Source organism: Danaus plexippus, chromosome 19, assembly GCF_018135715.1.
Source record: "Danaus plexippus chromosome 19, MEX_DaPlex, whole genome shotgun sequence".
Classification (NCBI taxonomy): domain Eukaryota; kingdom Metazoa; phylum Arthropoda; class Insecta; order Lepidoptera; family Nymphalidae; genus Danaus; species Danaus plexippus.
In genome coordinates this window covers 738,336-751,801 of record NC_083549.1, presented here as the reverse complement: position 1 = coordinate 751,801, position 13,466 = coordinate 738,336, and the positions used below count along the sequence as shown (strand labels likewise).

Here is a 13,466-nt window from a genome sequence, read left to right as displayed (position 1 = left end):
GGATTGTTTAAGAGTATTGTATGCCGAATGGAGTTAAAATTAAGAATGTATATAAAATGAAACAAAAAAAAATAACAAACTATGTTAAAATATGTGAGCTAACTTTTTTGTGGTAATATAATTTTGACCTTTAGTATGTTCAGAAGTCAAACATGGTCTCGTCAATACTGCGACTTGTAAAACATGATTGCTATTTGTCGCGCTGGCGCCGAGCGTACTTACAATATTTATTTTTAATATATAAATACATATATATATGGAAATAATATATTTTTATGTTCACACATTTGATCTGTTTGTTAAGATACTTCTTACTAATGTGACGTTCGATAGTTTGTGCTATCAAAATCATAACTATAGAGGAAGTTAATCGAAATATCAATCAAAAATCGAATTACGTTCAATTCCCTAGTTTTATTTATAAGTAATTTTTTTTACTTTATTCAGGTGTATGTAATTAATAGTTAATTTACTTCGTTTGTCCTCACAGTAATTATATTCAAGTTAAATTATAACGTTTTAAATATCACAATTAATTACAATAATTAGTAATTATTATTTATAGATTCCACGACGTCGGCCAATAAATTACGACTTACAAGATTGCATTGACATATAATTATGACTTATAATATAATGAAACATTTAAGGAGTACTCATTGGAACGTGCAAACATGTGCGTGAAGGCGAACAATAAATAAGTATCGATAGTTAAACGTAACTTTGTAATTATTGCACTTTGATGTACACGTATATAAAGTGGTCCAGATATTTATTGGACATCACTGTGTCACTAGAATACGGATTTTTTCATCATAATTTTTAAATGATCTGATCGATTTTAGATTTGTTCTGTATTCTTAATTAGAGAAGAATTAAAGAAACTTCTTTAATTGTGAAAAGAGTTTTAGAAGATTACTTCACAACATAGCTCGGAGTCGGGAGTAACAGACATTAAATAGCAAAGCTCATTAAAACGTTCCAAATACTTACACTATCAAGTACAACGATAGTCGTTAAGATTGTTACGAATTATGTATTTGATTGTAAAATTCGGTAACATGGTATTTAGGTTACGTTGTTAAATATTCTCTGTGTTAACAATATTCAAATATTATTAAAGTCTAAAATATACTATCTGGGTATACGAGTACATGTTCTGTCTCGGAGATCGCTTGTAGAGATGTTTTACAAGGCTTCGTTAAACAAATATTTGGAGATGTATATGCTTTTAGTTATATCTTGTATACTAACTGTGTTATATCAATGACAAATTGAGTTAAGTGGTTCAATCAAATCTAAAATTAATCTGGCGAAGTTAAGTGACAGAAAGTGTAACAGTTAGTGAGCTTAAAAATAAGTAACTATGAATAAAAAACGAAGAGAGTCAACTAAATAAGTCACGTATTTAATAACAACACTAGCTATTGCCCGCGACTATACTTGCAGTTACGTTTATGAAGCTTAGTTTTAAGATTACAATAACAGTCGTCAACAAAACAGGATTATATAAACATTAATACCTGATAGAGCCTGTAATGTAACTCGATTTGGAAACTTTCATACGCAATTTATTATAGTGATTGACGTGAAACGAAGTACATTTTATTCACTACCGAGCCACTATAATTATCAACACCTATCAATCGTCGCCATTTTTCTTCAGCGAACAGAGAGGATAATTGATATACCGGTTGTAGAGGACATTTTGCGTTTATAGTAGTGACAGCTTGCAATCATTGGGAATCTTAAGAGCGCTCTTTTATGCTAAGTAATGAACACCATTCAGGAGGCAATAAATGTTAGCACATAACTACAAAATGGCTGAGTTTAATTTGCATTCTGGAAGTCGCTCTATAAATTATGGTAGACGAGGGTAGGGAACGAAAACGTGCGACTACTAGGATAATTATATAGAACATGTCTCTTATGTTTTAGCTCCCTGAAGCTGGTGAGGTCATCACCATACAAGTAATCTTTTAGTATTTTTATGTGATTTGTTAATAAAACTATGTTTGTGTGAAATATAACGGAGTATGAAAGAAAAAGTCGTTTAGTCAGATCTCATTGATATTCTCTTTTATTTAAATATTTTTTATGAATAATCTCAAACAGTATTGTTATATTTTATGTTGTCATAACAAAGCGACAGAATTGTTTGTAAATTATGTATAGACTAAAGAATAACCGCGCGGTCTGAGAGCTCAAATGCCGCGGTGACAGAGTTATAATACCCTTCAGAGTTATGATACGAATAATTATCATAGCTACTTGATTTGTAAGTAGTTTCCGCTGGTAGTTATCATAATGCGCTTTGAACACTATAGACTATGACAAAAAAATACTGTTTTTTTAACGAAAGCTTGTACGAAAGTATGTACCTTTAATCCATATTTTTTTATATTTCATCTGAGTTTGTGATTAAGAAAATATTTTTTTTCAAGTATTTTCAAAATAATGAGACACGAATTTAAATACACAATATTCAACAAGATGCTGTACAATGCGGCGTATCATTTAAACTTTCAACAAATCGTAAGTGAGTTCCTTATATTCTGTAAATGTTTTAGTAAATCTGAATTTCAAATTCTTACGTTATTTAAACAATCTCCGAGTGATTGTCATTTGACATTTGAGTGTCTGTGACGTTGACTTTTAGATGAATTCTTTCATACAAACGCACGAGTATGTTTCACAGTACTCATAGCTGTTGTGTCTTTTATCTTGGCTTCAACAGCGAAGCCTGAAAACTATTGTGCTGTCTCAGTTTCTCGTAACTTGTATGTTATATGTTAGGAACAATTACGGCTCTTCCTTGTTTAAGAAATCATTGCTTGTTTCTTGTTTAAACTAATTCAATAACTAAGTACATAAGATAATTATAGTTTTACTCTACCTCATATGAGATTAGGATATATATATCTATTTGTATTTGTACATTTATGTTTTTTTTTAAACAAAAAGTATTACCTTGTTTTTATTATTGCTATTAAAGTGTTGGACAAATAAATTGAAAGTCGTAACAAGAATTACGGTCTTATTGTTATTACTTATAAATATACAACTGAAAATGACAAAATCAATGACGCTTTCTCTTCAGGGACCTAGTTTAGCAGCAATACAATTCACTTTCTGGAATTAAAATTGTTACACTGAATTTTGTAGGATAAAAAATTCGGATAAGCAATTTCATTGTCATAAGCTAACGTTGGATTAGTTGCAGCACCAAGCAATAGGGGTTCTATCTCTAGTTTGGTCCATTAATAAAAATTATTGGGCATACTGGTAGGCCCGCTATAAACGGAACGAAAAGCGCTAGGCCTTCTGTAAGGCCTTCGATCAGTGACTTAAAAAGCTTTTGATTGTCGTTCGATAAATAACATGATAATAATAATAGCTAGGTGTTCTGTTAGTCGTTGGGTCAATAATCCCTGGTCAAAGTGAGGGTCTCGGTGAAGGTCATACTATCTTATGACCCACTCGTAACAATGCACCTACAAATGACCGCTTCCGTGTCAAATGATGGCTGCAGACTTTGTAAGGTACAGAACTGGTCGAGCTTATATTTCTACTTACTTTATTATTAAGACGTTCATTTTATATTTTCTAAAAAGTATACTTAGAGTGTTTCTCTAAATTATAATTTAAGTTAAGAAATAAATAATTTAATAAATATCGTATGTTACGAATACAATAAAAGTTACATATTTATATCAATAGATTCAAAACAGATTAAATATATTTTATTTTATATGATTTTAGTAACTCTGTGGTATAAATTGTGTCATTACCGATGACAGGGTGCCGTTAACACCGGCGTGTTCCAGATGGAGCGGGTTCCATTTAACAGCCCCTTTAGTTTCAACTTTTCGCTTACACGTAACGTATGTCATACGATGCACGTGTATATACTGAGGGCGCTTTGGGAAGTTGTGTACGGAGGAAGCTATAACGACAATTTTCTTTTTAAATTTGACGTACGCACGTTACATTTTTACGTACAATTGGAAATGTATCTATGGATTTTTATATGCTGGGTTTATTTAACAAAAAAAAATGATAGAAATTAGTTTTTCTTCAGAAGCTGCTTGTGTTATAGTACCATTGGCTGGACTTGATGAAAATCTAAACAAGTCAATTTCACACAATGATTATAAGCCTTGTTAATAGTGATAGCAGATAAATATATTACTTAACATCGGTGGAGTAAATTTCTCTCCGCCATCATGACATGACAGCAATTAATTTATTATGTATTAAACAATAAAATACATAACAATTGTATATACTGTAGTTGTAATAATATGTATGATGTTTGTTAACGTATTCCTAGGAACACATTGGTATTCATGAGAACGCGACATGCTTTCACTGCTTGTAACAGATGTGACCACCATCAATCACATCCGAAACCAATCAGGGAATCTTATTATTACCAACATAAAGTCTATAATGCAACGATAACACAAACACGTCTTAAGGTGTGGATCGATTAAATCGAGTATTGGTGTTTATCGATCCATTATAATTATTTTTTATGACACTGTTTTAACAGAGGTTTAAAGGTGGCGTTCGATGGTTGTTGCTATAAAAGTAAATCCCTTGCTTGTATTTATGTTCGAAACAGACTTAAAAATGATACGAAAATTATTATTAAATTGATATATGGTTCAATGCTTTAATGTGAGTCGCTGAAGGAGGTTATGTTTAAAGAGGTTTATAAGGTGGTAATCAACTCATTATGCCAGGCCTATTACATCAAAAACCTCCACTCTCTAGTATTAGAAATATTTTTAATAAATATTTATTAGGTCGTTGTATACAACCTACTCATAGATTATAAAACTAAAATAAATGAGGAGTTCAAGAACTTTATTCGTATTTTGAAATACTATAATAATTACGTTAGTGAACACCTTTGTATTATCATACATAAATAAGCCGTATAAATTAAAAGCATCTTGGAGAATCCTTTATTTTTTATAAAAGATGACATTAAACTGGTTTATCAAATTAAGCCATCTATTATAGTACGTTAAATATAATCCGTTCGCGATGTGCGTGTGGCAAAATGGACGGTAAAGGCTTTTAATTGAGACCCAGTCCTAGCTGTGTGTCGAGATGCGGCAAGGATAAGGTACAGTCGAGTACAAACATATTACTTAAACTGACACCTCGCTCCTGAGAAACATAGTTTGAATTTCGCCAACAATACATCGCAAATTCAAACGAAGGACTGTATGTAGAAAGTGATAGTTTCCCAGAATTTTAAGTGAATATTACTCATGTAATCCCCTTAAATGGCATAAAGCAATGGTTACAAAATGCATTGTTATTGTTGTCTCAATATTACAGCATTTATTTGCCGCTCCCCGATCTTATCTGTGATTGCGATCTGATACAAGGGAGCCGACGCGAATTAGTCGCTAACTATCCATGAGTCCGAGAGAACACGCTTTTATATAGCTATTCGTTTGAACATCAAATAACATTACATTTTAAATGTAATTTACCAAATATTATATGAAATGTATGGTTATCTTGTAAAATGATTTAATACACGAGTGCTTTATTTTTGTAAAACACAGGCAGACGAGATGTGATGTGTTCACACCTCGTCTGCCCGTGATCACGGTTGCTGAAAAGCAACCGAAACGTCGGGAATATGTAGCTTTTTACAAAAATAAAGCACGCGTAGTATATTCGAAAAATATTAGTTTCATTTAAATGAATAAAACTCGCGAAAGTCTTAGATCTTATTAAGCTATTGTATTCTATACAGTTGACTCTCTGTAAGTTCCTATGTTAATGAAAGTTAGTTTCAACAGTATAGAGCCGTCTTCATTAAATAAAGCCTTTGTATGTCTCAAACTCAATCTTACCCCTCTATATAATGAAGTTATAATTTTAATATAATAATACTGCAACAAGATATGGTTTTATTACCAATTTTAATATACATATATTTTTTATATAATCTTTATCTCGAGACACAAACACATCATTAAATGTACACACGCACACACACAGATATAGTTATTGGGTCCAAGTGGCGTTCACTTGTAATTCACTTTTAATTACACATAAATCCCATTTAACCGGAAAATTATCAGTTTGATCGTGGTGAAATATTATCTAGTTAGCAAACGTAATGTCGGGTAACGCTCTAATTCATTTCATTAGGCTTGCAGGCGTCACCCGCCGCGCCGCGCCGATAACACTTTAATGGCTACAACATTACTTAGACTACGTAATAATTGTTCACCCTTTATACAAATTACGTGAAGTGGCTTACTTTAAATATAACTTTAGTATTCTGTATAACTTTTATATGAAATAGTTATTTTTGCTTAAAAACAGTCATGTAGTCGTTATAAGCTATTATGAACACTATTATAGTTTTAATTAAGTTTAAAACCAAAATCGCATGGGAACATATATATTACGTTAAATCTGATAACAGTTAAAACATACTGGCATATCTTCAGAGCGTATCTAGGAGCTGTGAAATAAGTAGGAATTAAGATCGAGGCAGCGACGTGTTCGTAACAAGACAGAGTTTAACTGGTTCCACTGGAACATTCCAATGACATAGCGAACATGTTGAGTAATAATTAATAGTATTGATTAATTTTATCATAATATTTACTTACTAAAATTATCACTTAAAATAATTAAATTGTTTTCTTCTTAGACTCATTATTCAATAACACTCTTGACGCGTTCCTCTACAACGTTATGCGGAATTTCAGGACGAGCATCCGAGTAGTGAGGCCTGAAGGTTTGACAAACAAATGAATCATTATTATTTATTATATATTAGTTATCATAATTAACGTTAACCTTTATAAATAATTAACAACCTTTAAAGGTTGAGGCTAACGTCAATAACGGATAGCTTTTTCTGGTTTGATTATACATGTGTCTGAATATTTTAAGGACTTTGTATTTTTCATGACGTTCTAAATCCCATAATGAGATCTAAGACTTCCGCGAGTTTTATTCATTTAAATGAAACTAATATTTTTCGGATGTACTACGCGTGCTTTATTTTTGTTAAAACTACATACTCCCGATGTTTCGCTTACTTTCAGCAGCCGTGATCACGGACAGACGAGATGTGAGCGTCATGTGTGTGTGTCAAGTCAATCTTCGTGTTTCATAGTAGTGATGGAATCATAACTGTCTTGTTTTAAGTAGGTTATGTACTTTTAATGCTCAAAAAAGAACTTACTATACTGTTTTATGTGCAATTAAGATATGTAGTACTTTTTAATATAGCTGTCTCGTGTTCTTTAGCATATTATTTTAAGAATTTCAATTTGTTTTACAAAACTTATGAGACTTGTAACTATAAGTATTCGTTATGTAATGGTCTTTGAAGGTGATGTACTGCAATTGTCATAGTAATGCTTAGTTTTTTTTCAGTATATTTGATTAATAAGACACGTTTCTTATAAAATTATTAAATAACTATTGATTATAACACGTAAAATGTAAGCATTCTCTAAAAACAGAAAAATCTCTATCATTATTTCTCGAACAATTACTTACAATTTAATGTATATTTTTAAGAAAATATCTAAAGCCGTTGACATATTTATTATATAGTTATTCAAAGATGTAGATATAAAATAAAGGACGATAAAAATAACAAATGTTGAAAGACTGAGTTGTTGCCGACCACCGGCGAATACTATTCGAAGTGGCGCGGTTTAAAAACGGTTCACTTATAAATAAATGGACGTTGCCAATTATATTTAACCAACTGATTGTTATTTGCTATTGAAATATCAAAAGCATAACACACACACACACACACACACACACATATATATATATATTCTTTATATAATTTTAAGATCCAGTTCTCCCTACAACCAATCCTCCAATCTATTGATTTTTAATAAATAATGTTTATTATGAAAAACCCTTTACATAACATTGTTTTCAAAATCAATTCAAATCGCACTATATTTTTTTAATTTAAATATGTATAGCAGTAGTAATATATCGGTTTAAGCCACCACAAAAATTATTTCAGCTTTCGATTCAATAAAGCAGGAAGACTTGGCATTCAATGTTGTTGAATTATTTTTCTGGCACTATAACTATCTCCACGAACTAATGTAGACAACTTCTTTCAATCGCTACTATTGAAGTAGAATATAAAAATATTTTTCGGTCCACCAATAACGTTGGCCCGTGAAATATGTTCCGCAAACAAATTAAACGAGCGCGCTAAAAGATTTACAATTTTATTAGTTTCTGAGGTCAGGGAATGGAGATGTTTCATATATTTTTCCTGAACATACATTCAGACATACCTTACATAATAAATGATAGAAAATGCTATTTTAAGCCGACTACACTTTTACTAATAGAATCATTTAAATGTTGTACAATGAATCGATAATTTGTCTATTAATTGAGCTCGCAATAAAAAATCCCATAAAACCGCAACAATCTATTAAAAAAAATATATCGCCCCGAGCTATGCTGTGACGCATCTAAGTAAACTAAGAAACGGACAGAAAAAAATGTTTGTACAAATGTGATCCTTATATCCCTAACATAAGGTATCAAATAGATATTGATAAGGAGTGATATATTGAATTGCGTATCTGGTGAGAGCATGAAGGAAGATGAAAGAAAGCATTAAGATCAATTCAGTCCAATCAAAAGGCGTCAGTCGAACTTGACCCCAGAACTAGTTGACAACACTGACACCGACCGATTCCTTATACAGTTATAGAATTGTAAAAACTTTTATTTCACATATACGGGCATATCCTGCAAAGCCATGTCTTGCCAGGATCCAAAAAATGTCACTATAAGTAATTTTCTTCGTTTGTTGTCACCAATCACTTCTTTTACTCTCTTCTTTTCTTTGTAACTTCAGAGAGCATTTCTTTGCTTTGCCGTTGTATTCTTCTCGATGTATGAATATTCAGAATCATAAAAATGTTGCGCTCGTGGAATGTTTTTCCTAATGATATGTCGATATCAAAGCAATTCTTATTGCAAATTTCTGCTTTTTTAATAGAAATACTTGTAACTTCATTTGTCTCAAATTACTTAAGATTTTAGTTCCCCTATCAATTAGTGCCGTTAGTCTAAAACTTCATCTAGTGACTACATATTTACGTAATTACATTTTATCGATTACTTACTGCATAAACATTCAAAGAGTTGCTATAGCATACAGTTTTATAATCTGTTAAAAGATTATTTCTTAATAATTTTGTTACTATTATATATTTAAATATTACCAAAATAAAATGAATTATATCAGTTATTAATAATGAATAGTAAAAATCTTAAATGAAGACGTTAAAAGATCAAACGCTTGTTTCATAATTAATTTCGCTAAAGAGCCGAGCCCACAGGCGGTGACAGTGTCATTAATAACACGCGCTATATGTCAAAATGACAGTGACATTTAAAAATGTCACTCAAAATATGAATTGAGATAAAGGGAGCACTAATGAAAGTGTCGGTTGAACAAAGAGGGATTAACACCCGACGACAGGTCGACGATATGTCGGAGCATTTGTCATTGTAAAGTGCCGTGACATCACTGGATTCACTGACAAGCATTCTGGTTGAATTCAGTGACAAATGACTACAGAATAAAGTGTTAATAACGTTCCGTAATAACGCCGCTTTGTTAAAATGGATGACGACGTTTTTAAATTTAAACAAAATTTAAAGAGCGTACTAGGAATTCATTCTCTTAATGAAACACGTGATTTCTTTAAACATAATTGTTTTATTTGTGAAAGGTTTCACGATGAGATTTAATGACACATATGTATATTTATACAAGTTTTAAACTTTACGATCAAGTGGACTTGAAACGTTCGACGTTCAGAATACTGTCCCTAATAATATATGTACAAATAAGTTATTATTATCATAGTTATATTTTGTATAAAGTATGTCTTTTTAAGAAGAAAAGTTTATTTTGGATCTGTTTATATTTTTAAAGTTAAATGTACACGAATGATGAATTACATCATCTACGTATTGATAATTTTAACTTTTTGGCCAACCCTTCTCACCGTTTGGATAATTTTTTAAATCATTTTAACATAATTTTTGCCATAGATCATATTTTATCCTTCTTTTTATATTTAAAGTTAAATAATACCAGTATTTTCAGTATTTCTTACGGCAAAAGAAATGTATGTCTTATAAATTAGGGATTGTAAATCAACATATCTTAAGATGAGGCTATACCAAAACACGGTTTTTATGTCAAACTTTTCAACAAAAGAAATTCACTACTTTACAGATACAGTAATATTTTATATTTTCAGTGTGATATATTGGAGAAAACAGCTATAACCAAATCGTTGAGGTTAAATCGTTTTTATTATATTAAGCGTTACTTTGTTTCAGATATATTTAGAATTTACAGGTTGTTTACAAATTGAAACCTTACATTATAATATCATTTTATTAGGTAGTAATTTTTTCTGAACTTTATTATTCTTTTTGAAGCAAATTTAAAGAGCTTAGGATATAAATATTTTTATTTTCAGCTTCAATCAAAATGGTTATTCGTAATTGTCGGTTAACATTCATATGAATATAAAAAAATCGGAAACATTTAAGTTATATCTGAACACTGTTTACATCTTCCCAGAATAAAAAAATCCATTTTCATAAGTGACTTATTACAGAACCATAAATCGTGATTTACAATCGATGCGGTTCATAAAGAATATGTTTTATATTTTATAGACAGCACGTGCACATACCTCGCTGATTCCTGTCGCTTTGAAGGTCTCGGAGCAGTTTGGGATGTATCTGGAACGAAAGAGGACAGTATTTATATGATACAATAAAATATCTCGCCTCACACACATTAGATAGTGTTATCAAGCAATCTTAAACAAACAGATTTGAAGGTATTTTAATTGAAATCGTTTGCTGGGATCGTTCAATTAACCACGAGGCAATAAATCATGGAGGCATTTTGTAAAACGTTATCTAGCAAAAACGATTAGAGCCGGCAAATATTTTGGGAAAAGGATTAGATTTTGTAAGTATATTATCATAAAGGATATGTCGGCTGTTGTAATTTATGGCTGAAATGTCACGAACATAATCTCCCACAACGTGACCGAAACCATTGATAAAGTTGGGGTACAAAGCGAACAGTGTACCCTGTCAGATTGTTATTTATTTACAACTAAAATTACTTGTATCTCTACTTGTATGGTCCTATCCGTCAAATGGGATCATGTTTATGTAAGTAGCGCATTTTGGTATGAACTTTATGTAGCTGTCACGAATACCAAAAGTGGTTTGAATTTAATTAAAACCACTTTATGATATACAAATAAAACAATAGACGTTAGTGAATTTTGTTATTATAGCAGTCATTATTTTTAAAGTTAGAGTTCAGAAAAAAAATACTACTATTAATACAAAAAAAATTGTACGTCATTATATTATGTGTGTACAATATAATTTTATATTTCTTCATTTTATTTTCTTATATAAAAATAGCTGGTCATTAGAGACTTGTTACGTTAAAATATTCCTTTACTATATATAAAAAAATTTGAATTTATCATACATTATTATTTATTGAATTAAGCGTGTTGTGTCAAAGAATACAGATATGAAAATAAGACCGAGTACGAAAGGGAAATACTTAGTTATCATTCGTTCTTACAAATACTGAGCAGTTGTTAAACAACTAATAATTAGTAGCAAAATTGAAGATTGTACGGGAGGTCTGTTTGTCAAACTGATAAAACAAATTATATTACTGACAACTGTAACAAACAACGCAGCGGGGCTCATCACAGCATTGATCAGTGCACCACACCAGCGCCTTATTTAAAATCAACTTTAAATGCAACTTCATAAGAATTATTGTCCATTAAAATATTTTTATCATCTACCTTATTTGCATGACACCATTAATGAAATCTAGTATCTATTTTACGTTGGAGAGAGCTCAAAATTGCTTGTCCGCATTACGATGGGTTGTGGTAGAGCCTTTGAAGTCCATTTAACAAAATATCACGTCCCATCCGGACATGAATAGCAAGTGCAATACAAATACTATGATTTGCGATAATTACATTTCAAGTCAAACGTTAAAGGCATGCGTATATCAGAGGAAGTCGAGCTCAAATAAATGGTTTTTTATTCAAAGGCTCGTATACACTTGATAAGGAATGCATTAAGTGAGTTCATAGTATAAACATTTTTTATTATTTTCCATATTTAATACGGCCAAAACTTTCTAGCTGTGATTATTGTTACTTCATTTCTTATTACATAATTTACGATGTTGGACGTTTTCTTAACCATCCAAGAAAAAAAAATACTTACTTATATTGGTATACAATACTTTACATTTGATAGCCACCGTGAAAAAGGTTTCAGGAATAACCTCAACGATCCCAAACAAATATGATAGATATGACAATTTTTTTTTATAAATCAGCTGAATTATACATACCATTTATTGGTAATGTTTCGTCCTTAGATACAATTCATAAATCTCTTATAAGATATACGAACGGTTGGGAGGAATGGTAATGAGTTTGACATAGTGAACTCTATTGAAACTGTATACCCAATAGGGAACTTATCACGGCCGGGGATCTGGCTACCAGTTCCAATGGCATTTCGTAAATTGGTTACAGAATCAAAAATGGTCGCTTAATATTATGTATTCAAGAATTAATTATACTTACATATGTTCTGATATATATTATTAATGTAATTTATCGTGAACTTTCACACCGCATCCTATAGTTATTGTGAACGAACATGGAAACATAGGAGTTACCACTAATAAAACATTTTAAGGTAATCAGTTTGAGGTCCTCGTGAAAGAAAATGTGTGAGTCTATCTAGCTTTTGACGTGACTGTTGCATAATATGTTTTTCAGTTTAATATCGTGGTACATATATAGATGAGATGAAAAATCTTCAACCTCAATATGGCATGAGTACCAACATTTTATTAACGCTCGAGTTTTAATGTGGTGCTTTCTTGGACAAATATATTTGTATTGGAATCGAGATATCTTTTCCAACCAAAAAAGTAACACATCCAACAAGGATCAAAAGTACTAGGGATTACACAAAAAGGTAATTCAATTAACAGGTCTTTTATAAGCTAAAAGCCGCCTTTGTGCTGGTGAAGCAGACGAATAATCAGGAATAATATTTGAGGGCCAATTTGTTTGATTTAGTGATTACCTAGCAGGCGCCCTACCCAACACAATTTTCTTACAACATGAGAAAAATGTAGCAGGATACCGTGGGAACGAATGCATCAACGTCAGTAAATATTGCTCCACGCTATTCATTCTTACCGACGAATTTAGAAGCTACTTTTTCTATGGCATCATCAAACAATCCTCCACTACCGCCCGTATCTTTTACACCTACATCTTCTCTGTTTGTATTTAGGTTTGTGATTAGTCCGT

The 13,466-nt window shown here is 31.3% G+C and overlaps 1 long non-coding RNA gene across 1 annotated transcript in view; it reads right to left on the bottom strand.

Annotated features, from left to right (window-relative positions):
- LOC133319375 (uncharacterized) overlaps positions 1-13,466 on the bottom strand; it is a 34,930-nt gene that overhangs the window by 5,035 nt on the left and 16,429 nt on the right. The window contains exon 2 of the long non-coding RNA XR_009753009.1: positions 10,767-10,815. This is a non-coding gene — a long non-coding RNA (uncharacterized LOC133319375). The remainder of the gene's footprint in view (positions 1-10,766; positions 10,816-13,466) is intronic.